The following is a 25555-nucleotide window of genomic DNA, read 5'->3' as shown; positions in this document are numbered from 1 at the left end:
AATGCAAATATAAAAAATTTACAGATGTATTTTCTCATAAACTAGCATTTGAAAGTTGAAGTTTCAATAGTATTACTCACCAGAGTGGCAGACTTTTCTATACTAACATCTCTCATAGGGGAGTGGGAGTGGGGATGAGTGAAAAGCCTTAGATTTAACCATTTAAGTACTACAAATAAGGCATGATTCTCCATAAGCAATACTTCATTTTCAATGGAGACAATGAAACCTGCTTAATCCAGACTATCACTGGAGAGGTTTTTGTTGTTTTTTGTTGTTGTTGTTTTTTTTAAGATGTTATTTAAGAATCTGTAACAATCAGAAACAGAAAAATAGAATTGACTGATTCCTCTAGAAAAGTTGGTATCTTGCCAAGGTTGCTTTTCTTAAAAGGAAATATATTTTCCCTATTTTTCTAAATGTTATTTTAGGAAAAAGGGTTAGCAAAAAAGTCCCCTAAACCTTGGCCTTCACAGCCAGCCTTAAGTTTTCCATTTCTAGTGTTAAGTTCCTCATTCTAAAAGCAACACATATTGTTGGTTGAATAATACGAGCCTGAGAGGAAATCCTCATATTTTTAAAACTCCTCGATTCTAGAATTATTGCCTCTCCAACGACTCCTTTCTTTTCGATCTGATGTGAAAGCCAAATGCTTTCTGCTCAGAGGCCTCTGTTAATATCCTCGTAATTTCAGGGAGAGGTTCCTTCTTATTCAAATCTCATGAGGTGAGGAAGAAGACAGAATACATGATGATCCAACTCTACTGCAATTCAAAAGTAGAAAGTCAGGTCAAGAAGGAAGACAGCATCCTGCCTTCAGGTACATCTTGCAATGAAGCAGGGGTGTGGAGCACACAGCAGAGTGCCTCACCCACATAAACAAAGCTGACAAGTGTTCTCTCAGCAGCCCAGGAGCCTCTGCAGCCAACATCTGCCACGACACCTGTGTTTATAGCTATAGCAATTGCACCATGTCAGAAGGGATTATTTCACTGTCATAGTTCATGTAAGTCCAGTCTTGTTATGAAAATATATAAGCTTGCACTTTTTTTCCACCTTGATTGAGGTGTAATACTTATCTTGCATAACTGAAAAATGAAGAACACTTGACAAATTTATATGTCATTCTTGGCAGAGGTCATGCTCGTCTTCTCTGTGTAGGTCCAATTTCAGTATATTTGCTGTGGAAACAAGCATGAGGCTTGCTTGGATTTTTATTTATGGTGCTTGTATTTTTTTAATTATTACTTTTATATTATTTAGATCTGAAAATCATCAAATACCAAATAATACACACATATAGAAAAACAAACACAAATGAGAATATAACAATGACTATCTTTACATGATGTCTAGATTAATTTTTAAACTGATTTTGATTATAAGTATTATCTGAAATTTCAGTAGTGAACGAACTTCCCTGGTGAGTCCTGTGGCTAAATTTGGAGCTCCAAATGCAGGGAGCCCAAGTTTGATCCCTGGTCAGGGAACTAGATCCTGCAAGCTGAAACTAAGATGGGACATAGCCAAAAAAATAAATAAAGTTTCTGTAAAAAGCATTTATTTACTATTTATAGATTAAGAACAAACACAAATTTTCTTTTTTATCCAAAAAATGATTCTCTCATATCAAGTGATTTTTTTCTATTTTAACATAGTTTTTCAAATGTTTACAATAAACACATGTCATAAGAAAAAGGTAATAATTATTTTATCTCTAAAGAGACCTCAGTGATGAAATTGTTTATTTAGTCTGAATGCTGGGAGCATATAAAGGTGTAATTTAAACACCAGCACAATAAAAAGGCTTAAGTACTCTGTTAAAAGTGATGAATCAACAAAAGTAGTATCATATATATCACCGGTATAGATGGAAATTTTGGGCCTAACTGAGTACTTTGGTTTGCTGCTGCTGCTGCTGCTGCTAAGCCGCCCCAGTTGTGTCCGACTCTGCTCGACCCCATAGACGGCAGCCCACCAGGCTCCGCTGTCTCTGGGATTCTCCAGGCAAGAGCACTGGAGTGGGTTGCCATTTCCTTCTCCAATGCATGAAAGTGAAAAGTGAAAGTGAAGTCGCTCAGTCGTGTCCAATCCTCAGTGACCCCATGGACTGCAGCCTTGCAGGCTCCTCCGTCCATGGGATTCTCCAGGCAAGAGTACTGGAGTGGGGTGCCATTGCCTTCTCTGAAGCTTTGGTTTAGACCTAGGCAAATTCATCCCTTCTACTAAAGTGAGCTGCTAAACCAAGTCCTGTCTTTCATCTGACCAAAAAGATAAATAGCTAGAAAGGATCTGAAATGGAGATAGCAAGCCCAATTTATTCACAGTGTCAGTGCTGCTCTATGAACTGTCTGATCACTTATATAATGTTAATTTGAGTTAGAGATTAAGGTAAAGGGTCCAGAAATAACTTAAGGAAATTTGCTAGCCCTACACACCAGAATGTACAAATCACTTCATCTCCTGGACCAAATAGTTTATTCATTAGTGATATCAATATTTCTATTGCCTTTCTCAGTTCTAATAGTCTAATATGTGTATTGTTTCATTATAAATTAATTTATATATGTGCAGGAATATCCTGTCCTCTAATTTTACTCTGGGAAATATTTGACCAAACTAAAATCGATAAAGGAAAGAATTGTTGATAACTAGGAGAAGGCGATGGCACCCCACTCCAGTACTCTTGCCTGGAGAATCCCATGGACAGAGGAGCCTGGTAGGCTGCAGTCCATGGGGTCGCACAGAGTCGGACACCACCGAGTGGCTTCACTTTGACTTTTCATTTTCATGCATTGGAGAAGGAAATGGCAACCCATTCCAGTATTCTTGCCTAGAGAATCCCAGGGATGGGGGAGCCTGGTGGGCTGCCCTCTATAGGGTCGCACAGAGTCGGACACGACTGAAGCGACTTAGCAGCAGCAGCAGTTATCATATAAAAACTTGATAAAGCAGCTGTGTGTATATTAGTTGCTCAGTTATATCTGACTCTTTGCGACCCCATGGACTTTAGCCCACCAGGCTCCTCTGTCCATGGCATTATCCAGGCAAGAATACTGGAGTGGGTTGCTGTTCCCTTCTCCAGGGCATCTTTCCAACCCAGGGATCAAACCAAGGTCTCTTGTATTGCAGGAAAATTCTTTACTATATGAGCCACCAGGGAAGCCCTAATAAAGCAGCTAATAAAATGTAATTTCATCTGTGTTTCTTAAAAGGGAAAATTTAATGTCCACTTAAAATACTGCATGATGTTCTTTAACAGGGGAAATCCCAAAGTAGGCAGCATAAAGCTAAGGCAACCCCCTGGCTGCTGCTGCTGCTAAGTGGCTTCAGTCGTGTCCAACTCTGTGTGACCCCATAGATAGCAGCCCACCAGGCTTCCCCGTCCCTGGGATTCTCCAGGCAAGAACACTGGAGTGGGTTGCCATTTCCTTCTCCAGTGCATGAAAGTGAAAAGTGAAAGTGAAGTCACTCAGTCATGTCCGACTCTAGCAACTCCATGGACTGCAGTCTACTACAAAGCCCTTAATTTTTGTTCTGAAGTGCCAAGTAAGTACTATCATGTTGAAGAAATCTTCAAACTTTGGTGCCTTCCTGACAACATGCAAACATTTTATGGGAATTCCTTTGTGGTCCAGTGGTTAGGAAAACATGAACACATTCTAACAATGTGCACTTTAATAACTGTGATCACCAGCATGATTTCTCTAGGAGTTTGCCTACTAATCTTACCACTCACTTAAGCAGTTGTGAAACTGTTGATGTATGTAGTTATTTTTTAAAAGCCCAAAAGAGTAATTATAATATAAAGGTGGGTGGATGCATATAATTTGAGATTTTAGCTCAGAGATCCCTATCTAGAAAGAAACTCCCTGACAATAAAATGTTGTCATAAAGACAAACGGTTATTACATTTACAGGAGAAACCACAATGCTTGGAGAAGACAGGGTGTAGTCACCCCAAAAACAAGCAGGTGGCACTTTCATTGCAAAGCCCTGGGACAAAACTGATGCTTCTCTGTAGCTTTCCTTCCTTTGCTTGTAGCCTTCTGAATTCTGGGCAGACTCACTCACAAAAAAAAATGTCTGAAATTTGGAAAACCCCTAGGAATAAAAATTAAGAAATTAACAGTTTCTCATTTTCAAAAAGCAAAAACTCTTTTTTAAAGACAAGGGCAGTCATTTTTCAGTGGATTAAGGAATTCTTTCATTCTTTTTATTTATTGAAGGATAATTGCTTTACAGAATTTTGTTGTTTTCTGTCAAACCTCAACATGAATCAGCCATAGGTATACACATATCCCCTCCCTTTTGAACCTCTCTCCCATCTCCTTTCCCATCCCACCCCTCTAGATTGATACAGAGCCCCTGTCTGAGTTTCCTGAGCCATACGGAAAATTCCTGTTGGCTACCTATTTTACAAATGGTAATGTAAGTTTCCATGTTACTCTTTCCATACATCTCACCCTCTCCTCCCCTCCCCCATGTCCATAAATCTGTTCTCTATGTCTGTTTCTCCATCTTTCTCTTTCTGACTCACTTTACTCTGTACAATAGGTTGTAGGTTCATCAACCTCATCAGAACTGACTCAAATGCATTCTTTTTTATGGCTGAGTAATATTACATTGTGTATATGTACCACAATTTCTTTATCCATTCATCTGTTGATGGACATATAGGTTGCTTCCATGTTCTAGATATTGTAAACAGTGTTGCATATGAACAATGTTATACATGTATCTTTTTCAGTTTTGATTTCCTCAAGGTATATGCCTAGTAGTGGGATTGCTGGGTCATATGGTAGTTTTATTCCTAGTGTTTTAAAGAATCTCCATACCATCTTCCATAGTGGCTGTTTCAATTTACATTCCCACCAACAGTGCAAGAGCATTCCCTTTTCTCCACTCCCTCTCCAGCATTTATTGTTTGTAGACTTTTCGATGATGGCCACTCCGAGAAGTGTAAGGTGATATCTCATTGTAGTTTTGATTTGCATTTCTGTAATAATGAGTGATGTTGAGCATCTTTTCATGTGTTTGTTAGCCATTTGTATGTCTTCTTTGGAGAAATGTCTGTTTAAGTCTTTTGTCCAGTTTTTGATTGGGTTGTTTGTTTTTCTGGCATTGGGTTGTATGAGCTGCTTGCATATTTTGGACATTACTCCTTTGTCAGTTGCTTCATCTGCTATTACTTTCTCCCGTTCTGAGGGTTGTCTTTTCACCTTGCTTATAGTTTTCTTTGCTATGTAAAATCTTTTAAGTTTAATCAGGTCCCACTTGTTTACTTTTGTTTTTATTTTCATTACTCTAGGAGGGGGGTCATAGAGGATCTTGCTTTGATTTATGTCATCGAGTGCTCTTCGTATGTTTTCCTCTAAGAGTTTTATAGTTTCTGGTCTTACATTTAGGTCTTTAATCCATTTTGAGTTTATCTTTGTGTATGGTGTTAGGAATTGTTCTAAAATCATTCTTTTACATGTAGCTGTCCAGTTTTCCCAGCACCATTTACTGAAGAGGCTGTCTTTGCCCCATTGTATATTCTTGCCTCCTTTGTCAAAAATAAGGTACCCATAGGTGCATGAGTTTATTTCCAGGCTTTTTATCTTGTTCCATTGGTCTATATTTCTGTTTTGTGCCAGTACCATACTGTCTTGATGACCGTAGCTTTGTAGTATAATCTGAAGTTGGGAAGGCTGATTCCTCCAGCTCCATTCTTCTTTCTCGAGACTGCTTTGGCTATTCGGGGTCTTTTGTGTTTCCATATGAATTGTGAAATTTTTTGTTCTAGTTCTGTGAAAAATGTCATTAGTAATTTGATAGGGATCACATTGAATCTGAAGATTGCATTTGGTACTATGGTCATTTTCACAATATTGATTCTTCCTACCCAGGAACATGGACTATCTCTCCATCTGTTTATGTAGTCTTTGATTTCTTTCATTAGTGTCTTATCATTTTCTGTGTACAGTTCTTTTGTCTCCTTAGATAAGTTTATTCCTAGATATTTAATTCTTTTTGTTGCAATGGTGAATGGGATTGATTCCTTAATTTCTCTTTCTGATTTTTCATTGTTAATATTTAGAAATGCAAGTTATTTCTGTGTATTGATTTTGTATTCTGAAACTTTGCTAAATTCACTGATTAGTTCTAGTTATTTTCTGATACTGTCTTTAGGGTTTTCTATGTACAGTATCATGTCATCTGCAGACAGTGAGAGTTTTATTTTTTCTTTTCTGATCTGGATTCCTTTTATTTATTTGTCTCCCCTGATTGCTGTAGCTAGGTCTTCCAGAACTATGTTGAATAATACTGGTGAAAGTGGTCACCTTTGTCTTGTTCCTGATATTAGGGGGGATGCTTTCAGTTCTTCACCATTGAGATTAATGTTTGCTGTAGGCTTATCATATATGGCCTTTACTATGTTGAGGTAGGTTCCTTCCATGCCCATTTTTTGAAGTTTTAATCATAAATGGATGCTGAATTTTGTCAAAGGCTTTTTCTGCATCTATTGAGATAATCATATGGTTTTTATCTTTCAGTTTGTTAATATAGTGTGTCACATTGATAGATTTGTGTACACTGAAGAATCCTTGCATTTCTGGAATAAACCCAACTTGATCATGGTGTATGAGCTTTTTGATGTGTTGCTGACTTCTGTTTGCTAAAATCCTGTTGAGGATTTTTGCATCTATGTTCATCAGTGATATTGGCCTGTAGCTTTCTTTTTTTGTGTGTGTTGTCTTTGTCTGGTTTTGGTATCAGGATGGTGGTGGCCTCGTAGAATGAGTTTGGAAGTGTTCCTTTCTCTGCAATTTTTTGAAAGTTTTAAAAGATAGGCATTAGCTCTTCTCTAAACGTTTGATAAAATTCCCCTGTGAAGCCATCTGGTCCTGAGTTTTTGTGGTTTTTTTTTTGGGGGGGGGGGCGTGTGTGGAGATTTTTTTTATCACAGCTTCAATTTCAGGGCTTGTAATTGGGTTCATAATTTCTATTTCTTCCTGGTTCAGTCCTGAAAGATTGAACTTTTCTAAGAATCTGTCCATTTCTTCCAGGTTATTCATTTTATTGCCATATAGTTGTTCTTAATAGCTTCTTATATTCCTTTGTATTTATGCATTGTCCATTGTAAACTCTCCCTTTTCATTTCTAATTTTGTTGATTTGAGTCTTCTTTTTTTCTTAATGAGTCTGGCTAGAGGCTTGTCAATTTTGTTTATCTTCTCAAAGAACCAGCTTTTAGTTTTATTAATCTTTACTATTGTTTCTTTCATTTATTTTTCAATTATTTCTGCTCAGATCTTTATTATTTCTTTCCTTCTACTAATTTTGGGGGTTTTTTTGTTCTTCTTTGTCCAGTTGCTTTAGGTATAAAGTTAGGTTGTCTATTTGATGTGTTTTTTGTTTCTTAAGGTACTCTTGTATTGCCATAAGCTTCCCTCTTAGAACTGCTTTTGCTGCATCCCATAGGCTTTGAGTTGTCGTGTTTTCTCTGTCATTTGTTTCTAGAAATTTTTTGGTTTCTCTTTAGATTTCTTCTGTAACCTGTTGGTTATTTAGAAATGTGTTGTTTACTCTCCATGTGCTTGTGTTTCTTACAGTTTTTTTCTTGTAATTGATATCTAGTCTCATAGCGTTGTGGTGGGAGAAGATGCTTGATATGATTTCAATTTTCTTAAGTTTACTGAGATTTGATTTGTGACTCAAGGTGTGGTCTACTGCTGCTAAGTCACTTCAGTCGTGTCCGACTCTGTGTGACCCCATAGACGGCAGCCCAACAGGCTCCCCTGTCCATGGGATTTTCCAGGCAAGAGTACTGGAGTGGGTTGCCATTGCCTTCTCCAGATGTGGTCTAACCTGGAGAATATTCCATGTGCACTTGAGAGGAAGGTGTATTCTTCCATATTTGGATGAAATGTCCTGAAGATATCAATGAGATCCAGCTCATCTAACGTATCATTTAAGACATGTGTTTCCTTATTAATTTTCTCTTTTGATGATCTGTCTATTTGTGTGAGTGGGGTGTTAAAGTCTCCTACTATTATTGTGTTACTGTCAATTTCTCCTTTTATGTCTGTTAGTGTTTGTCTTATGTATTGAGTTGCTCCTATGTTGGGTGCATAGGTATTTACAATTGTTATATTTTCCTCTTGAACTGATCCCTTGATCATTATGTAGTGTCCTTCCTTATCTCTTGTAATCTTCTTTATTTTAAAATCTATTTTTTCTGATATGAGGATTGCTACTCCAGCTTTCTTTTGCTTCCCGTTTGCATGGAACATATTTTTCCATCCTCTCACTCTCAGTCTATACGTGTCTTTAGGTCTGAAGTGGGTTTCTTTTCGACAGTATATATATGGGTCTTATTTTTGTATCCATTCAGCCAGTGTCTTTTGGTTGGAGCATTTAATCCATTTACATTTAAAGTAACTACTGATATACATGTTCCTATTGCCATTTTCTTAATTATTTGGGGTTGATTTTGCAGATCTTTTTTCTCCTCTTGTATATCTTGATTATGTAAGTCCCTTTAACATTGGTTGTAAAGCTGGTTTGTTGGTACTGAATTCTGTTAACTTTTGCTTGTCTGAAAATCTTTTTATTTCTCTATCAATTTGAATGAGATCCTCACTGGGTACTATAATCTTGGTTGTAAATTTTTCCTTTTCAGTAACTTAAATATATCCTGCCATTCCCTTCTGACCTGCAGAGTTTCTGCTGAAAGACCAGCTGTTAAGTGTATGGGGTTTCCCTTGTATATTACCTGTTGTTTCTCCCTTGCTGCTTTTAATATTTTCCTTGTGTTTAGTCTTTGCTAGTTTGATTAATATGTATCTTGTGTTTCTCCTTGGGTTTACCCTGTATAGGACTCTTTATCCTCTTGGACTTAATTGACTATTTCCTTTTCCATGTTGGGGAAATTTTCAACCATAATCTCTTCAAAAATTTTCTTATACCCTTTCTTTTATTCTTCTTCTTCTGGGATCCCTCTAATCTGAATGTTGATGGGTTTGATATTGTCCCCAAGGTCTCTGAAACTATCCTCAGTTCTTTTCATTCTTTTTACTTATTCTGCTCTTCAGAAGTTATTTCTACCATTTCATCTTCCAGCTCACAGATTTGTTATTCTGCTTCAGATATTCTGCTATTGATTCCTTCTAGAGTATTTTTAATTTCAGTAATTTTGTTGTTTGTCTCTGTATGTTTATTCTTTAATTCTTCTAGGTCTTTGTTAATTGATTATTTCATTTTCTCCATTTTGTTTCCAAGGTTTTTGAACATCTTTAGTATCATTATTCCGAATTCTTTTTCAGGCAGTTTGCCTATTTCCTCTTCATTTATTCGGACTTCTGTGTTTCTAGTTTCTTCCTTCATTTGTGTAGTATTTTTCTGCCTTTTCATTATTATTATTTTTTTTTAACTTATTGTGTTTGAAGGAAAGTTGAATTCTTTCTTTGAAGAAGGTTGAATTCTTTCTTCCTTTTGTTTCTGCCCTCCTAAGGTTGGTCCACTGGTTTGTGTAAACTTTGTATAGGGTGAGATTTGTGCTGAGTTTTTGTTTGTTTGTTTGTTTTTCCTCTGGTGGTCAAGGGTGAGTGAGGTGTTAATCCTGTCTGCTGATGATTGTTTTGAATTTTTGTTTTGTTTATTGTTTAGATGAGACATCCTGAACAGGGTGCTACTGGTGGTTGGGTGATGCTGGGTCTTGTATTCAAGTGGTCTTGTTTGTGTGAATTCTCACTATTTGATACTCCCTAGGGTTAGTTCTCTAGTATTCTAGGGTCTTGGAATCAATGCTCTCACTCCAAAGCCTCTCGATCTCTGGTCAGGACTGAAGATTCCACAAGTGGTTTGTTATGGTATTAAGTGAGATTAAAACAAATATCCAAAAATGAGAAACCAAAGATGAATCCAAGACAAGTGGAAGTTATAAAATCAGGCAAATAATAATTAAAATAATGGAATATAAACATATACATATACACTCATGTGCAAAGTCGAAACAGTCCAACAAAAATAAAGTACAGTAAATTGACCCAGAGAACAAAGGAACTCAAAAATTATATTTACCAGTGAAGAACAAAACTAACCAAAGCACAAACTGGAAAAGAAAACTAAAGCAAGGTGCCAAGTGGGGAATAAAGTAATGAAAACAAAACTAACAAATATGTTGAGAGGAAAGAAAAGAAAGAAAGAATAGATATGCAACATTAAATAGAGGTAGATGAAGAAGATTTATGTATATTAAAAATTAACTGCAAGGGGAAAAGAACAATAGGAAAGACAAACAAAGGAATAAATGTAGAGAAAATAATAATAGGTTTAAAAATTAAAATTAAAAAGAGAAAAGGGAGAGAGAGAGGAAAAAAAGGAGAACTCTTCAGAGCTGCAAAAGCCCAACGTAGAGGTAGAGGTTTATAACAACAATAAAAAATGTGACTGAGGGGGAAAAAAATCTCAAAAGCTTAATTGGATTTCATACTGCCAATAAAATCAACAACTACAACACAGGGGCGGGGGGCAGGGGAAGTCCAAAAGAATCTACAGAACAAGTCAAAACATAAGAATAAGAAATGATTTTCTTGAGTCATTGCTATCAGAGTCCTTTCCCTAGCTGGGAGTCACAGTCCACCTTATCTCCCTAGGATGCCCTCCAACACTGTGCTGATCTCTGGACCTGCTGTGGGGGCAGCTCAGATTCTAATCTGGTCCTGCTCCTGTGTGTCCTTGTCTTCAACATCCACATCCATCAGAACTAGCACATTTTCTTTTATGGGAGTTCTCTATGACCCTTTATATACGCCATAGACACACTCTGCCTTGTTGATCGTGTGGATTTAATCTGTAGCTTATACAGCTGGTGGGAAGGTTTTGGGTCTTCCTCCTTGGCCACACTGCCCCTGGGTTTCCATTGTGGTTTTATTTCCACCTCTACATGTGGGTTGTCCACTGGAGTTTGCGGCTGCCCTGGAGGACTTGGGTTTGCCCCTGTGAGGGCCAGATGTGGAGGTGGTGCAGCTGCTTGGGTCACAGGGATTCTGGCAGCACCAGGTACTCAGGGGAGTTGATGGCTACGGCCATGGGAAATATAGTGTTCTGAAAGGTATGGCAACCAGTACTGGCCAATAGGTTCCAGTATTCTTGCCTGGAGAACCCCCCTCCCTGCCCCCGACAGAGAAGCCTGGCAAGCCACAGTCTACAGGGTCGCAAAGAGTTGACATGACCGAAGTGATCCTGCATACATAGATGAAAGATAATTTTTTGCCTGTGGCAGCTCTGCCCCAGTGAGAGTTGAGCGTGAAGGTGGCACAGCTGCTTGGTTTGCAGGGACCCTGGCGGCACCAAGTGTGCAGGGACACAGACTGCCTCCACCGCAGGAGTTATGGCCCTATCAGAATCTTTTTCCGAGCCTCTTGTAGCTGGAGATCAGAAGGCCTCTTTGGCCAGTCTTTCTCCATAGCTCTACCCATTCAGGCACTTAGAAGGCTCCCTTGCCTGGGGTCCTTCTCTGTTGTTTGGCACATCAGGCACATAGAGGGGTCCCCTTGGCTGGGGTCCTACTCTGTAGACTGGTGCATCAGGCACTTAAAGGGGCACTCTGGGTGCGGTCTTATTCTGTAGTTCAGTGAGTTAGGCATTTGATAACCCAGCCTCTCTGTTGTTCATTTGCCGATGCTTGCAGGTGGGGAGAGAGAGGCTATGGTGATGGCTCCACCCGCTTCGTGTGACTCAGCAATATTGCCTTGCTTCCATAGCTGCCTGGCTTTCTTCCACCAGCATTTCCCACCATGATCTCCTCCCTCACATCCCTTCAGTCCATCTCCCCAGAGTCAACAGCAGCCCTCACCCTGGGATTGCTCTACAATCCCTAAACTCCAGCTCCCAGCCACTGCGCCTTACAGGGGACTAGCATTCCTGTCTGGGGTATGTATGGCTGCGGTAAGGACTGTCTGATTCTCATTCCATTTAGGCTGCCACAGATCAGCTGTTTCACTCTCAGCCTTAAATGTTTCTCCTCTGACTCAGACAATTTCCCCAATGTGGGGATCGGACCCCTGCTTCAGTTCCCCGCTCGGGTCCAGTCCTACTAACACTCTTGTTTTTCCCCCTAGTTCCTTCATCCTACCAAGTTTTGCGTGGTACTGTATATTCTTTTCCACTAGTCAGGTACTCCTGTTTGCTCTCAGCTGGTGTTCTGCATGCACTTCTGTGTCTGAAGGTGTATTCCTGATGTAACCGTGGAGAGAGATGTACTCCACATCCACCTACTCCTCCACCATCTTGTTCTGAATCCTTTCATTCTTATCTGGAAAATGCCTCTTAGGAGTTGTTTGATCTTTTAGCCAAACTAGTCAATTGAAAGTTTAGACTTTTTTTTTTTTTTTTCTCCTGCCATTGGAACTAATGCTATTAACTCATTTTGTTGCCAAAGGTAAGGGTATGGCATCACATGCATGTGCTACTGCTAAGTCACTTCAGTCGTGTCTGATTCTGTGCGACTCCATAGATGGCAGCCCAACAGGCTTTCCCGTCCCTGGGATTCTCCAGGCAGGAACACTGGAGTGGGTTGCCATTTCCTTCTCCAATGCATGAAAGTGAAAAGTGAAAGGGAAGTCGCTCAGTCGTGTCCGAGTCTGTGCGACCCCATGGACTGCCGCCTACCAGGCTCCTCCGTCCATGGGATTTTCCAGGCAAGAGTACTGGAGTAGGGTGCCATTGCCTTCTCCATATGCATGTGCATCATATGCCTGATGCACACGGAGGCCAAATAAACCCAAACATCAGAGTTTGGAGCAGAGAAAGGACCACATAAGGAGAAGGGGTGGCTTGGCTCCTGTTCACAGACCTGAACTCTCCTGTAATTTTCAGAGAAGAGTTTTTATAGGTAAAATTTGGGAATGAGGCTGTGGGGTGTGTGACTTTCTCCTGATTGATTGGTGGTGAAGTAACAGGGCAGTGCTCTAGGAATCTTAATCCTGAGCTTTCTGGTTCCAACCTGTCTGGGGTCTCAGTATGTAGTTGCTGTTCTCCACCTGGGTGGGGAGCCATAGTTCCTGTGCATGCTAAGTTGCTTCAGTCTTGTCCTACTCTTTGGGACCTCATGGACTGTAACCTGCCAGGCTCCTCAGTCCATGAGTTTCTCTGGGCAAGAGTACTAGAGTGGGTTGCCACGCCCTTTTCCAATAGGTCCTGTAGAAGAACTCAAAGGTATACTGCAATGTATATTTCTTTTGGGTGGTGTGGGGGGAGGAGTAGGATTCTGCTTTCTTGTTGCATTGTTGTTTTTTGACTGCTTTTCCTTCGTTTCTGAATTCTTTCATTTCTCTAATCATAAATGTTTGGAATCTGCCCAAGAAATGGGATGGAGTGGGAGGAACAATGACACAGTAAGTTTTTTATACCTGGGAGAGTCCCACAGGGTCCTGCTCAGCTTCAGTTTCTTACAGCCACCTCTTCTCTTTTTTTGGTGCTACAGTAAACCTTTCTTTTCTCCAAACTCAGTTGCATTTGTTTGACCTCCCTGTGCATTGGGCGCACTAACTGAAGATTAGGTAATATTCTTTTTTTTTTTTTTAATTGAAGGTTGATTGCTCTACAATATTGTGTTGGTTTCTGTCATACATCAGCATCAATCTGCCATAGGTATACGTATGTCCCCTCTCTCTTGAACCTCCCTCCCACCCCATTCCACCCCTCTCGGTTGTCACAGAGAATCAGGTTGAGCCCCCTGAGTCATATAGCAAATCCCCACTGGCTATCTATTTTACATATAGTAATGTAAATATTCCCATGCTACTATTTCCGTTTGTCACACCCTCTCCTTCATTGCTATGTCCACAAGTCTTTCCTGTATGTCTGAGTCTCCACTGCTACCCTGGTTCATCAGTCCCATCTTTCTAGATTCCACATATAAGGATTAATAACAGATTCTTCTGTTACAATCACAGTTAATAATATAATGTTTACTATGTACTGGATTTTGTTCTGGATTCTTTAGATATATTGAATCACTAAAACTTCAAATTCACTCTATGAAGAAGGTTCTGTTATTATCCTTACTAAGCAAATAAATATTAAATATCTCTTTAAATGTCATGTACTCAGTCAATGAAATAACTGGTTTAGAATCCAGGTAATTTGGATTAAAAGTCTATGTTCTAGGGACTTCTCTGGTGATGCAGTAAGACTCCACATTTGCATTGTAGGGGCACAGGTTCAATCCCTGGTTGGGGAATTAAGATCCGATATGCTGCACAGTACAGCAAAAAAGAAAAAAAAAGAAAATGTCTATGAACAGTCTCTTTACATTGTATATAATTATGATATTATGATTTTTCCACTAAAAAAAAAAGTCACAACCTAAAAGTTGGTAGTTATGTCTTTATTTGGTAGAAATGTTTAGGACTTAAACCCAGGAGACAGCATGTCAAGTAGCTTTGAGACAACTGCTTTGAGGAGACAGGAGAAGTGTTGGAGGAGGGGTGGAAGAGGGTGGGAGTCAGGTTATGCAGAGGTTTGCAACAAGGCACAGATAGTCTGAACATCAAAAGTATTTTTGTGAAATAAAGAAAACCAGATATCTCAAGTTCAGGAATTTAGCACTTTTCTATATGTGGGAAGATGCAGGAGTCAGGGTTCACTGAAATCACTTCTTGCATATGCATCTCAGCTATCTGAGGCCAGTATCCTGAGTTCCTCAAGGCTCAGTGTAGCGAGTGACTGTAGCCTAATGGCTGCTCCATCACAGGTATTGGTCTCCTTCCTGGGCATCCTCAGGGCTCAGAAATTCACAATTGGAGGGCTAGAATCACTGAGGGCTGTGACATCTTTGTTTACTGATATGGCAGGAATATTCCATTTCTCAGATTTATAATAGGAAATATATATTTGGTTTTCATCCTCATTTCTGATACAGAGCTTTTAAAACTCTAGGAATTTCCTAAGTGACTGGAGCCATAAAAGCGTATTTTGTTATGTTGCGTGTGCTCAGTAGCTCAGTTGTATCTGATTCTATGTGACCCCATGGACTGTAGCCCACAAGGCTCCTCTGTCCATGGGATTTTCCAGGCAAGACTAGTGGAGTGAGTTGTTATCTCCCCCCAGGGATCTTCCCCCTCCGAGGACTGAACTTGGGTCACTTGCATCTCCTGCATTGGCAGGCGGATTATTTACCACTAGTGCCATTTGGGAAGCCAAAGTAAAAGTGTTAGTCGCTCAGTTATGTCCAACTCTTTGCAACCCCATGGACTGTAGCCCACCAGGCTCCTTTGTCCATGGGATTTGCCAGGCAAGAATACTACAGTGGGTTCAGTTCGGTTCAGTCACTCAGTCATGTCCGACTCTTTGCAACCCCATGAATCGCAGCACACCAGGCCTCCCTGTCCATCACCAACTCCCGAAGTTTGCCCAAACTCATGTCCATCGAGTTGGTGATGCCATCCAGCCATCTCATCCTCTGTCATCCCCTTCTCCTCCTGCCCCTAATCCCTCCCAGCATCAGGGTCTTTTCCAATGAGTCAACTCTTCACATGAGGTGGCCAAAGTATTGGAATTTCAGCTTCAGCATCAGTCCTTCCAATAAACTACAATGGGTAGCCATTCCTTATTCCAGAGGATCTTCCCTACCCAGGAATCAAACCCAGGTTGTGTGACTATTGGGAAGCTCCTAGATGACCTAAGGGTGGGGTTTGGTTGCCAGGGGAACCAACCAAGTGGTTAGAAGTTTGGATCCTTGAATCCCACCTCCCTACCTCCAGAGGGGACTGAGAGGTGGGAGATTGAATTCAACTATCAAAGGCCAGTGATTTAATCATTCAAGCCTCTGCAATGAAGCTTCCATAAAAACTCAAAAAAAAAAAAAAAAAAAGTGTTCTGAGGGACTTCCCTGGTGGTTCAGTGCTTAAGAATCTGCCTTCCAATGCAGGGGACAGGGGTTTGATCCTTGGTCAAGGAATGAAGATCTCATGCCAGAGCGACAAAGCTGAGCCCTTGAGCTCCAGAGCCTGTGTGCCACAACGGCTAAGCCCGAGCACCAGAACTAGAGTCTGTACTCTGTAAGAAAAGGTCCCACATGACACAACGAAGATCCTGCATGCTGCCACTAAACCAAACACAGCCAAATAAATAAAAAAAATTTTTTTTTTTTCGGCCATCTTCCAGCTGCTTGCCGGCAAAGATGAGCCTCTGCTGGTCAGGGGGAATGCCCTCCTTATCCTGGATCTTGGCCTTCACGCTCTCGATGGTGTCACTGGGCTCCACCTCCAGGGTGATGGTCTTGCCGGTCAGGGTCTTCACGAAGATCTGCATTTTGACCTGTGAGTGAATGCGAAGATGCCGCAAATTCAATCATGCCGAGTCATCTCCAAGACGACACAGGAACCCAACAATGCCAGCCGCGTCTCTAAAAATTTTTTTAGAAAAAGAAAAAATTCTGAGATCTTTCAGGCTGCTGAACCAAACTGCTGATGCAAGTTTGTGTGCCTGAAGCACAGTGAGGCCAAACAAACTGAAAGGGTGGAGTTTGGAGCAGAGAAATGTTCCTTGCAAGGTCGTGTCTCATGTCCTAATAAGCCTTGAGCTCCTCTAAAACTTTTGGCAAAGCACTTTTAAAAGCCAAGTGAGGGAGGTGGAGTGTGGTCCACATAGTCAAAGCTGTGGTTTTTCCAGTAATCATGTATGACAGTTGGACCATAAAGAGGGCTGAATGCCCAAGAATTGGTGCTTTCAAATTGTGGTGGTGGAGAAAACTCTTGAGAGTCCGTTGGACAGCAAGGAGATCAAATCAATCAATCCTAAAGGAAATCAACCCTGATTATTCATTGGAAGGATTGTTGCTGAAGCTGAAGTTTTGGCCACCTGATATGAAGAGATAACTCACTGGAAAAGACACTGATACTGGGAAAGATTGAAGGCAAAAGGATAAGTGGGTGGCAGAGAATGATATGGTTAGATAGCATCACTGACTCAGTGGAGATGAATTTGAGCAAACTCCATGAGATAGTGGAGGACAGAGGAACCTGGTGTGTTGCAGTCCATGGGGTCACAAAGAGCTGGACATGCCTTAGCCACTGAACAACAGCAACACAGAGGCTTCCCTATTGTTGAGTCACAAGATTCATGATCAGCTTGATTGAGTTCTCTGGCTGATGTGAGGTATCAGGGTGGTGTCACACAAGGTGAACATTATCAGTCCTTAGGTTCCAGGAGTCCTAGAGCTATGTGTTCATGGTTGTCAAGTAGTTAACATCTTCCATGTGTTGGAGATAAGGAGGCTTTTTTCATCTGCAGAACATTTCAGGAAATGTGCATCAAATACTATTATTCAAGCACTTCAGAGAGGAACTAAAGCTGAGGATATGGAGGAGGCCCTGTCCTGGGAAGGCACCAGGGTCCTGCTCAATTACAATTTCATTTCCATATCATTTGTGTCAGGTCCCAAACTCCAGGATGACAGAAGCTACTTTGTTCTAGACCTTGCCCTATGTATCTCTTCTTCTGGCTATTAATTTATATTTAAAAAATATCCTTTGTAACAAGCAGGTAATTTAGTGAGTAAACTCATTTCCTGAGTTCTATGAGCTGTTCCAGCACATCAGTCAAACTGTAGCAAGGGAGGATGGGGTCATGGGAACCTCTGATTTACAGCCAGTCAGTCAGAAGCACTAGTGAGAACTTGGACTTGCAATTGGCATACAAAAATGGAGGGCAGTCTTATGGGACTGAGCTCTTAAACTGATGCTTATCTCTGGGTACGTGAGTGCTCAGTCACTTGAATTGTGACTCCTCTGTCCATGGGATTCTCCAGGAAAGAATACCGGAGTGGGTTGTCGTGCCCTCCTCCAAGGGATCTTCCTGACCCTGGGATTGAACCCAGGTCTTTTATGTCTCTGACATTGGCAGGTGGACTCTTTACCACTAATGCCCCAGGAAGTCCATCTTTGTGTAGATAGTGTCAAAATTGAATTGAATTGTAGGACACTCACCTGATGACAGAAAAATGCTTAATGATGTAGGGAGAGAACCCACATAATGGAATAGGAGAAATTACAATAGTCCTTCTTGAAAACTGACTGTTCATTCCTTGAGGGTAGGTGTTGTAACTTACTCATCCTATATCTTCACTGCTGAGCTTAATGATTTTGTTGAAATGAATTGTAAACTCTTTGAAGGCTAAAATCTTTATTTTTTTCACACTCGTAGTATACAGTGTAATTTGAATGTTCTGCACACCAGGAATGATAAATATACATAGATAAAGTAATGAACTTACCTCCATAAAAATAGGGTAAATTTTAAAGAAAAAGTAGCAAGTGCTGCCAAATATAAAATAGGAATTCTCCAGGCCAGAATACTGAAGTGGGTAGCCATTCCTTCCTCCAGGGCATCTTTCCAACCTGGAATCAAACCCAGGTCTCCTGCATTGCAGGCCGATTCTTTACTGTCTGAGCCATGAGGGAAGCCCAGGAATACTGAAATTGGTAGCCATTATCTTCTCCAGAGGATCTTCCCAATCTGGGAATCGAACCAGGGTCTCCTGCATTGCAGGTGGATTCTATACCAGCTGAGCTACCAAGAAAGCCCTTATTTTAGGGCAGAAGCTGTTAAACATTAAAAAATTAGCAAATCTAACTTTGTTTCAAAATTTTGATGCTTCTTTCTCCTTAACAAACTTTCCAAGAACTCATTTTTCTTAAAAAACAATATTTCTATTATCTTCTGTACATTTAAACTTTTCCTTCAGGGTTCTTAACCATTCATACCTTAGATGAGCAATTATGAGTCTTTTATCCTCCTTGGCTCAGAAGCTGTTCCTTGGATAAGGCAAACACACAATTCCCACCTGTGCTGCTGCTGCTAAGTCACTTCAGTCGTGTCTGACTCTCTGCGACCCCATAGACAGCAGCCCACCAGGCTCCCCCGTCCCTGGGATTCTCCAGGCAGGAACACTGGAGTGGGTTGCCATTTCCTTCTCCAATGCATGAAAGTGAAAAGTGAAAGTCAAGTTGCTCAATCGTATCCGACTCTTAGCAACCCCATGGACTGCAGCCTACCAGGCTTCTCTGTCCACAGGATTTTCCAGGGAAAAGTACTGGAATGGGGTGCCATTGCCTTCTCTGTCCCACCTGTAGGACTCACTAAAAATACCTTAGCTTCCACAAAAATTTTAAACGCATTTACATGACTCCCCAACTCCTCCTCTTACCCAAGCCCAGTTCTGGGAATCATTGTCTAAGACCACTTCTTATCTTTCCCTTGCTTCTTGCTGGCTTTTATTCTGTTTTGAAGAGGTAATTACCCATTTCCATTTTTCTATTCTGTCAATTGAAAAAACAAATGTACAACTTGAAAGTTGAGAGTTATGTTTTATTTGAGGACATTACTGAAGACTATAGCCTGGGGGAAAAGCCTCTCAGATGACTCTGAGGAAACTGCTCCAAAGAGGTAAGGAAGGAACCAAGATATATAGGAGTTTTTGTTAGAAAAAAAAAATATATATGTAGTTTAACATCAAAGGACACTGCTAATTACAAAAAAAAAAAAAAAAAAAAACCCAACAACAACAACAACAAACCTCAAATGAATGATTTTAATGCTTTTCCATTTCATGGAAAGATACAAGAGTCTGGGCTTATTGAAATATTCCTTTGATATGCTTCTTAACTATGTAGGGCCAGTATCCTGTTTTTCTCCATCCTGAGTTTCACTCAGAGTGCATCATCAGGCGTGACTGTAGTGACTGATGGCTTGATGGATGGCAATATCCCTTGTTTACCTGAATGGCAGGCAACATTCTTTGTCCACATATCTATTTCTCACTAATGATCCTATCTATGCTTGGAATATACTGTGCAATATTCCAAGGAATCCAATAATTCCCTTTAATAAGATACCTTTTCTTTTCTAACATTCCAACAGATTAAATTGAGACTTGTGCTTACATAATTTCTTCTGGATTGTATCTTTGAATGTAACAATTACTGTCCTTGCCATCTCAAAATCTTAGTGATTTGATGGACCCACAGTCCACAGTTGGTCTCACAGTTCTCTTCCAAATATTGATTTAAGGAAGCTCCACTCTCAGAATTCTTTGCTTACAGTCTTGGGGAAATGAAGAGAGTGCATAAAATTTTTTGAAGAGACATTTAAGGCGCCAAGTCTTGAAGAGTGGCAAAATGACTTCTGTCTACATCCTAGTTACCAGTCTGCAAACCTAAACAAACCTAGGAAACAATAATCAAGCAAAAAATGTTTGGGATCAAAGGATTGCAATTCTGGGCACACAGATGCACAGACTCAATCCAAACAGTGTCCACTAGGGACCAAAAGTCAGGAGCTTTTAAAGGCAAAGAAGGGAGATTTGCATTACAAAGAATTTTAATTGGAGTTAGAGGTAGCAACTAGTCATGATTGAGTGCTAAGGCTATCCTTATGTGCATGCTAAATCACTTCAGTCCCATCTGACTCTGTGAGACCCTATGGACTGTAGCTTGCCAGGATCCTCTGTCCATGGGATTCTCCATGCAAGATTACTGGAGGAGGTTGTCATGCCCTCCTCCAGGGGAATCTTCCCGACCCAGAGATTGAACCCAAGTCTCTTATATCTAACCTGCTTTGGCAGGCAGTTTCTTTACCACTAAGAAGAGGGAAAAGTTTATTATTGTGACAAGTTGTAGGCATTCTTGCAGAGTCCTTGCAATATTTGTGGACTGGCCCAGTTCAGAATTCCATGGCTTCATCCAAGGGGACATGTATAAAGTCCACCTCCTTTATGGCCTCCCAATTCCATTTTAAAACCCCTTGACATAAGTGACTCCATTTTGTTTCATATTTCACAAGTTATATTGTAAGTGAAAGTGGGGTCTGGGTGCTCACCACTCAAAAGGCATTAAAGAGGCCAGACTGGTGGAAAGGAAGGTTTGCTTTACTTTGGATGCCAGCAATCTCAAGGGAGGGCAGATTCCTGTTCAAAGACTGACTCCCTCCACTGACAATTGTGAGCTAGAGGCTGAAGGAGGGGCTTACATGCAGAAACAGCACAGTCAGCTCTGACAGTTATCTTGAAATTGGTCTTTGGTGGTCTGACTAGCATCATCTTGATTGTTTAAGTACAGTTAATCTTCAGTTCCAAGGTCAGTTTGTTTCCAGTTCTTTTTTTTTCTTTTCTTTTTTTTTTAAATTTTATTTTATTTTTAAACTTTACATAATTGTATTAGTTTTGCCAAATATCAAAATGAATCCATCACAGGTATACATGTGCTCCCCATCCTGAACCCTCCTCCCTCCCCATACCATCCCTCTGGGTCATCCCAGTGTACTAGCCCCAAGCATCCAGTATCGTGCATTGAACTTAAGGCCAGTTCTTAGAATTGTAGTGGCTAATGACATGGCTACAGTCTGGACATCATGGAGTTAACCTCTCTACCTAGTAGAGGTTTCAGTCTCCATAAGACAGCTCACAGGATATGGCTCAGAATATTACCTATAGACCCTGAGAAGGAACTAAAGGTCCTTGACTATGCTTAATGACTAAACTATTATTATTTGGTCTCCTTTGAGTGTTTTTGCTTTGTTTCTGCATGTTATCACTTCTCTGATTAAACTTATTCTTTGGCTAAAATTTTTCCACAGACAAAAGGCAGGTAGAGGACATGGGGGATGAGGACCATAGAGTCTTGGTCCATTTCATTTTGAAAGCAAATCCTATAGGGCATTCTTAGTTACACTGCTTATTGTGGTAATGAACCAGGGAGCTTGTAACTTACCTGTCTCATAGGGAGGGATCAAAATCAGGAGTGGAGGAGCCAAGTCTCACAAATCCTGCTTTTGGGGGGAACAAATCATGAGGAATGATAATCAGCAACTGGAAGGCAAATGCTGAGAAAAATAAGCAAGACCTTATAGTTCCAACATAATCAGACACCAAGAGTTAGCTTATTCATCTGTTTTCAGTCATTTTTGCAACTGTAGAATCATTTTGACATACAGTATACCTAGACATTCACTTGAAATAACCAGAGAAAAGAAGCATAACTTTGATGAAAATAAAAAGGAAAGCAGCATCACATTCATTTATAGAGTGAATATAAATCAGTTCAGTTCAGTTGCTCAGTCGTGTCCGACTCTTTGCGACCCCATGAATCGCAGCACACCAGGCCTCCCTGTCCATCACCAAATCCTGGAGTTTACTCAAACTCACGTCCATCGAGTCGGTGATGCCATCCAGCCATCTCATCCTTTGTCGTCTCCTGCTCCCAATCCCTCCCAGCATCAGAGTCTTTTCCAATGAGTCAACTCTTCGCATGAGGTGGCCAAAGTACTGGAGTTTCAGCTTTACCATCAGTCCTTCCAAAGAACACCCAGGGCTGATCTCCTTTAGAATGGACTGGCTGGATCTCCTTGCAGTCCATGGGACCCTCAAGAGTCTTATCCAACACCACAGTTCAAAAGCATCAATTCTTTGGCGCTCAGCTTTCTTCACAGTCCAACTCTCACATCCACACATGACTACTGGAAAAACCATAGCCTTGACTAGACAGACTTTTGTTGGCAAAGTAATGCGTCTGCTTTTTAACATGCTATCTAGGTTGGTCATAACTTTCCTTCCAAGGAGTAAGCGTCTTTTAATTTCATGGTTGCAATCACCATCTGCAGTGATTTTGGAGCCCCCCAAAATAAAGTCTGACACTGTTTCCACTGTTTCCCCATCTATTTCCCATGAAGCGATGGGACCAGATGCCATGATCTTCGTTTTCTGAATGTTGAGCTTGAAGCCAACTTTTTCACTCTCCTCTTTCACTTTCATCAACAGGCTTTTGAGTTCCTCTTCACTTTCTGCCATAAGGGTGGTGTCATCAATTTACCGTAATTATCCGTTTGCCTAGGTAATCTTTCTGAACCTATTCCTTCTCAATTCATCTAGTCAAAGAAATAAGTAACCTACTGTTCACAAGTTACAAGATGAAAAAAAAAAAAGATGACAGCTGAATTGTAATCATCAACTCTGAGTAATACAATAGCTTTTTCTATCTCAAATGGTAATGTCTATCATTCCTCACCACACACACACAAAAAACCCCCACACTACTCTTTTAAAACTTTTTGAAGCATTTTAATCAGCAGCCCAAGACATTCTTCAGATTCCCTGAGATGTAAAGTTGGCAGTTTTCCACATGACAAACTTTCATTACACTATCAACTAAGAAGCAGTCAGTGATGTTAAAACACACTGAATATAATTAGATGTTTTACAGGGAAGCATAATATCCTCTTAATATTCACATGCAACAGTTAAGAAAATATTATTTCATCTGTTTTCTCTAATAGGCTGTGCTATAGACTCCACTGCAATCTTTTCCTCTTGTGATTTTTCAAAGGAACCAAGACAAAAGAATGTAGAGGAGAAGGTAAATCCAAGACAAAAAATTTTGAGAGGCACTGAGTTCCAAAGATAATCCTCATTCAAGGACATGAATGATAGTTAAAGAAAGATAAAATGAAAGTTTCAGTTGAAGTAATTTCTAATGATAACATATTAAAATCCATGAATGCAATTTAAGCCCCACATGATACCAATTAACAAGATAATTGCAAAAGAATTCCCACTATGAAAAAATCATCATGTTTGTCACATGGAAATGTGAAGTTTTCAATGAACATAATGCATCATGTTCTTTTTAAAAGTATTTTTTTTACATTAGTTTGCTGATATATATATAGATGTGTCAGAGCTTTATAGCTTATCTTGTTATCCTTTGCTAAACTAAAACAGAATTAAAATATAGCTACTATGATACTTATTATCTTCCATTTATCCCAGGAAGACTATGAGAGAAGGGGTCTTCAGAAGCCTGGGAATTCAACATGCTCATGCTCAGATAGCACTGGTTTTCTTATGCTCTCAAATTACCCCAGACCTTGCAATTTATTATCCCTTTTTGATGATCAAGTGCACAAAATTGAATTAATCATCCACTCCTATTTCATTTTACATTATCAGCAAGTGTCTCTTATTTTTCCTACTTTTGTTTCACTATTTTTCCATTCATCCACTATCCTCATCTCTCTTCCACCCTTGTATATAATATTAAAATATATGCTTTTCTATGTTTATTTACATACACATGTATCCTTAAAAATAAATACAGTTTTGCTTTCTGAGTATGTGCATTTAATCTCCTTGAAAGGTATTCTTTTGTAAATGTCATAGTTTGTTTTTTCCTACTTGCCATGATATTTTAAGATCCACTGAGCTATAAACTAATCTAGAACATTAATTCTGGATACCGTATATATATATATAATACATATACATAATAACTGTATTATGCAACTATCTCTCACTTCTCATTTCATAGGCATCTAGGCTTCTTCCATTATGATTATCACACCCAGTGCTATAAAAAATATTCTTAGGGACATGTGCAAGAGATCTAGGATTTAACTGCTATGCATCTGCCTGCAATGTGGGAGACCCAGGTTTGATCCCTGGGTCTGGAAGATCGCTTGAAGAAGGAAATGGCAACCCACTCCAGTACTCTTGCCTAGAAAATTCCATGGATGGAGTAGGCTGGGGGCTACAGTCCATGGGGTCGCAAAGAGTCAGACACGACTGAGCAACTTCACTTTCACTTTCATAGAGAGTATAAGCAATATGATGTACCAAGGACTTTCAGGTTGCTCTCTGGAATGGTTGCACCAGCTTACTTTCTTTTAAGCTTTATGGGAGAATTCTTGTTTCTCAACATCTTCACTTTTACTTGATCTTATCAGTTTTCTCACTGACGTTTCAATTTGCATCTCTCTTATTGCTTGAAAGGTTAAATAACTTCATTTGCTTATCAGCCATTTGGATTTCCAAGTTTGTTTCTCTGTTTATTTTCTATTTCAATAGCAGAACTTCATGGGTGGTGTTATTTATTGCATCCTTTCCTTTTTCCCTGATTAGTTTTTTAAAATATTTATTTATGTGGCTCTGCTCGGTATTAGCTTCTGGAGGAGGCAATGGTACCCCACTCCAGTGCTCTTCTCTGCAAAATACCATGGATAGAGGATCCTGGTAGGCTATAGTCCATGGGGTTGCTAAGAGTTGGACACAACTGAGCGACTTCCCTTTCACTTTTCACTTTCATGCATTGGAGAAGGAAATGGCAACCCACTCCAGTGTTCTTGCCTGGAGAATCCCAGGGATGGGGGAGCCTGGTGGGCTTCCGTCTACGGGGTCGCACAGAGTTGGACACAACTGAAGCAACTTAGCAGCAGCAGCAGCAGCAGGTATTAACTTCTGCATGCAGGTTCTTTCATTGTGGCATGTGAATTCTTAGTTTTGGCATGTGGGATCTAGTTTCCTTACCAGGGACTGAACCCAGGCTCCTTGCATTGGGAACATGGATCTTAGCCACTGAACCACCAGGGAAGTTCTTCCTTATAAGTTTTACCAGAAACTGGTCTAATCAACCTTTTACAAGAAAAAAAGAAAACAGCAATTTGGATTTTTACAGCAATGCATAGCACACAGATGTACAATATATATCATATGAATGATGAATATATTAATAAGT

The 25555-nt window shown here is 40.1% G+C and overlaps 1 non-coding gene across 1 annotated transcript; it reads right to left on the bottom strand.

Annotated features, from left to right (window-relative positions):
• Positions 1 to 1091: 1091 nt before the first annotated feature.
• Positions 1092 to 1193, bottom strand: LOC147370570 (U6 spliceosomal RNA). The gene has a single exon (XR_015166331.1). It is a non-coding gene; the product is annotated as a U6 spliceosomal RNA (small nuclear RNA).
• Between the last annotated feature and the right edge of the window lie 24362 nt (positions 1194 to 25555).

Source organism: Bos grunniens, chromosome 6 (genome assembly GCF_055505025.1).
Source record: "Bos grunniens cultivar Pamir isolate PY7600 chromosome 6, Bosgru_T2T1.0, whole genome shotgun sequence".
Classification (NCBI taxonomy): Eukaryota; Metazoa; Chordata; class Mammalia; order Artiodactyla; family Bovidae; genus Bos; species Bos grunniens.
Note: the sequence above shows the minus strand (reverse complement) of the source record. Positions and strands in the feature narration are given on the sequence as shown.